Source organism: Cimex lectularius, unplaced genomic scaffold, assembly GCF_000648675.2.
Source record: "Cimex lectularius strain Harlan isolate CLEC.00 unplaced genomic scaffold, Clec_2.1 scaffold275, whole genome shotgun sequence".
NCBI lineage: Eukaryota > Metazoa > Arthropoda > Insecta > Hemiptera > Cimicidae > Cimex > Cimex lectularius.
In genome coordinates, this window is record NW_019392857.1 from 492,796 (window position 1) to 497,629 (window position 4,834).

Here is a 4,834-nt window from a genome sequence, read left to right on the forward strand (position 1 = left end):
GTAAATAAAAAAGAGTCAGGTTGCAATCTGTATGTAAAAAATGATAAATAAACTATTATCTGTCTATCTGTCACACATATGTACAGAATTTAGCCTATCACTTCTCGCAGTTTACCGTCAATTCCAGCTTTGGTGATTGAGAATAATTTACTAGCAGGATTACCCTAGTCGGGGTTAGACCTAGGTCTTATCCGTACAGGCGCCGAGGTTGTGCTCCGGATGCTGTCAACAGAGAGTTAGTCAAATGATAGGTCATTTCAGCACCCAACGAATGGAGTTCGTAAATACATACTCATTCACACCCTCAATAATTCTTAAATACATTATTTCCTATTTACATACGCTATTTAACTCCATCATCCTTTACACCCATTACATAACTAATCTAATTGAAGGTCGATACGGACCTCAATGTTCACATCAGCTCTCTTATACTATACTTTCACGCTAATAAATACTCACAAAACAAAACTAATGCTGCTAAGTACAATAGAACTAACCTGATTCATCCAAAAATCGGTAAAGGGGACCCAGGTACTCAATCAAGCACGATTCACATAACGGGTGGAACATGCGCTATATATTTACCAAGAAGTTGCACAAGTCAATTAGGTGGAACACATCTAGCAACCTTTATCTATATACCAGACACTTATGCGAGGTTTCAGATTTGCTTTCTAGGTCTAAGGGATCGTGTTTGGTTCTGCCAGAGGTGTATTACTTCGTTATTACTCATCATTGTAAATCAGGGGACGAGGTGTATTAAGACGAGTTCCTTTTGTATTTAGACATCTGGAATAGTGAAAGAAGACTCTCGGTTTGTTTGAAGTAGTAAGCTTCTTTTTTCTTTATTCCAGTCGACTATTGACATTGCAGGGGCGTCCATTTTTGATCTTTATTGTGTTTTGAATGGGATAAATTGTGCATTGATAATAACTAAATTCGTAAAATTTATGGTTTGAATATGTTGTAAATTTGTAGGTTTACATTTTTTGTAAGTTTATGGTTCGTCATAGTTTAATTGTTTTGTGAGATTATACGTACACGAGTCGTAAAATGGTTTTATATTCTTTGTAATTTTCCATAATTTTGTTTGAAAATGATCAACTGTTGTGTTTGTTGGGTATATAAATTAGAAAAGTTGAAAATATTTCCATATCGTAGATCATCAGAATATCTGGAAGGATATAGCAGTTGTTATGTCAGGTTTCTAGTCGGTACAAGAGAGAGGATGAAAGGACAAATAATATCGATAGAAATTTAACTGTAAATAAACTTTTTAGGGGAAGAATGTTCTCTACGTCAAGGTATTAAATTCCTTGGCAAATGGAAGTACATGAGAGGGGTCCGTGCGGGGGCGCTTTTGCCCCGAGGAGGGGTACTTTGCTGGAGGAAAGGGGTCTATTTACTGTGCCGGAGCTGGGGCTGTAAATATCGAGGGTTACGTTCTCGCAACCGTGAAATAGCGAGGGTTCCAAATTGGCCACGAAACGCCATCGCACAATGAAGCAAATTTTTAAAAGGCGAAATTGGGCAAATCGAAGCTAAGAAAAAAACAAAAGTATGACAATTTTACGAATCGAGATACTTCAATTGTCGACTTGTACATCTTGCAACTCACATTTTTTCATTTCATACAGAAATGAAAGAACTTCTATACATCATTATAAAATCTATTATTAATAATATTAAATTACGGTAAATCAAACTCTCTGCTAAAGAATGCAAAAACATTTCACAGGGAGGATAGGAAAAATTTAGTTTTCATTTTCGATTAAACTATATGTAAATTTACCACCTTGGCTCTTTAATCAGACGGCTTTAGGATTAAGTGAACCCTCCCTCATGCCAGAGTTGCGGACGAATTCAGTATGTGTACCGATGCCCCCTCATTGCCACAGTCACGGACGTGATTAATGCTTCTTGTCTACTCTCGCATGCATCCATCGTTCACCGTGCTAAGCCAAATCCTCTGCCTCAATCGTTCTTGCTATTCCTTCTTTTTCCATGCGGCGAAAGGTCTGATTTTGGTTTCAACAACTATTACATTAACATTTAATTTACATTATCCGGCAACATAACTTCTGTCTAAGTTGAAGATTCCAGCAACGTAAGTATTCTTTTTTCCTTTTTAGGGTTTAGGGCACAGCCAGCTAGCTCTTGGAGAAACCTTTGAAGGCAAAATGACTTGAGAAATAAAAAGTAAGTTGCCTCTTAATTTTCATATAAATTGTTAACACTACTAAAGAAAAGATTATTTGGAGATCGTAGGTTTAGAAAAACATTTCCTTTATTGTGCCAACGTTTTGATCTTTTTTTAAATCATCTTCAGGGAATTTTTACATATACATATATTTGTATAATTTAAACAATGTTTGTAAATCCCAGGCTCTGAAGATGATCTAAATAAAGATCGAAACGTTGGTATAGTAAAAAAAAGGTTTTTCTAATCCTACATCACACAAGACCGCATCTCAAGATCTCCAAATAATCATTAATTAACGGTCACTAAATACTACACATTTTAAAAAATAGATGTCATTATCCCAAATCATAAAGTTCGTGTGCTTAACGTTTAAAATAGAATATGTAAAACAAAGAAAAATCGATTATAAAACATGTGATTTTCCGTATTAATCACGGGATGAACCTAAAATTTATATCTCATTGCTATCCTCAGTGGTGGATTTGAAATCTAACAAAGCATTTTTTTTAATTTCACTATTCTTACAGCTTTTTAAGTTTTACGAAAGTGCAAAAGGAACGCAGAAATGACACTCACATTCACCGAAGAAAGGAAAATGGTGAAACCGGATAGTCAGTGTGAAATGATCAATATCGACCAAATTTCCCGTATAGCAATTTAACATTACAGTTATAAAAGCACGGCTCTATAGTTAAAGTTGTTAATAGGTTTCATGTAACGTGTTAAAATTAATTCCAATATTTAGTGGTCCAATTGACCAAATTACTTCTTTCAATTAATTAATATTTTTATATAAGTTTTTCATTTCAACCAAAACCTTACATTAAAAATATAATTAATTGTTAAAATTATATATTCACCTTGTTTAATTATTTTTTCTTTTGATTTATGTCAAATCTTCGAGATATGAATTTATTAGATTTGGATGCATTTGAAGACGAACACTAAATACAAGCACCTTTCAAGCCGTAAATATTTTTGTATCGGTTTATGTGTAATATTGATATAAAATATGCTAGTAGTGAATTATTTTTTGTATCATCTATAAATCAAAATTAGTACATCACTGCGTTTAATGGATATGAGATTCGAAAGTTCGGTAGTACTAAAAGCTTGTATAACTGTCTTAAATAATTTCGTAAACCATTTTAGGAAAAGCTACTTTTCGTAACGGCCAGATCGCCATAATTGGGGCACGAGCGACCCCATCCTTTACAATAATCTGACACTGACTGCCGGGAAAGGTTAAAAGTTTGGTCCGGGTTATTAGACGATTACATTGTTGGCCCTGTATTTATAGACAATTTAACTGGAAGGCTATACCTCGAAACACTCGGAATGGCCGTTTGCCCGCTAATGGAGAGGATTGTTGAGAACAATAAGGAAGAATTTGCCCTGCTGTAATTCTCCTTTTTCGACAAGACGAACCTTTCCTCCATCAAAGGGGGCAGTTCTTTGCAACGGATTCGCGGCACAAGTGTTGGCAGTAGAATGGCTCTCAGCAGTTTTCGGGGACGACGATAAAATCAATATTTTACACATTTTTGTCAAATTATTAATCAAATATAACAAAATATTTCAAGCTATTGTATTGTAGAGAATTAATGAAAAATGAAATATGCTGTGTTAAAACCTCTTAAAGCAACGTAATAACTTGCACTTACAGAATGTACTACATATTAGATTTTAATGTTCTTCATAATTTCATAATAACAGACTTTCTATATGAGTGAAAAAGGAAGCGTTAGTTGCTACAATAGTTTTCTTCGGTATGTTATTTTATTAAATTTATTTCTTTATCTTATAAAGAATTAAATATTCTGTTACACAGATGAAATCAATCATGAAACACAATTTCATAAAATTATTTATATAATTTCATATAGATTGATTTTGGCGTGCTGCCTGCTCTACCACTTCACCATAAAAACAATTAAATTAAAAACAAAAGACATCAAATATTTAGTGACCGACAGAGTCATAATTAATAAAAGTAATGTATGTGTCCAGTTTCAGTTGGAACACTGAAGGTTACAATTTATGAGTTGCAATGTTATTTTATTTACACTTTCTGATTATGTTATTCGTCTTTACACCTTTTTGATTTTTTTTAAATTTATGTTTGTAATTTACATATAATTTTTAAATTGTTTACATTTTTTACTGGGGCTTCCGACATCTATGTCATTTCAGCCCCAAACTAAGTCAATATGTCAATATTCTATTTACACTTTCAAACACTACATTCATACAAATAAATACATTCATACACATAAATATATCGATTCAATACACTCATTCCGTTTGGTCGGTGGAGTACTTGATATTCCTCCACCGACCTATACGCAAACTAATCTAGATTGGGGTCGATGGAGTACTTTTATAAATATTCCCCCATCGACCCCGAACACTCACACTCATACGCTCTCAACGTTCGAGGGGCGATGATGACGTTATATTTCACCCTCACGCTTCGAAATTCAAGCATAATAAATACATGTACTCAGACAAAACATATAGACACAACACATAAGACATATTATATACAATAAAAAACCGAATTTCCCCTCAAAAGCGGAACAGGGGACTCTGAAACTCGCTACCGTGTTCGAGAACTCTTCTTAAGTC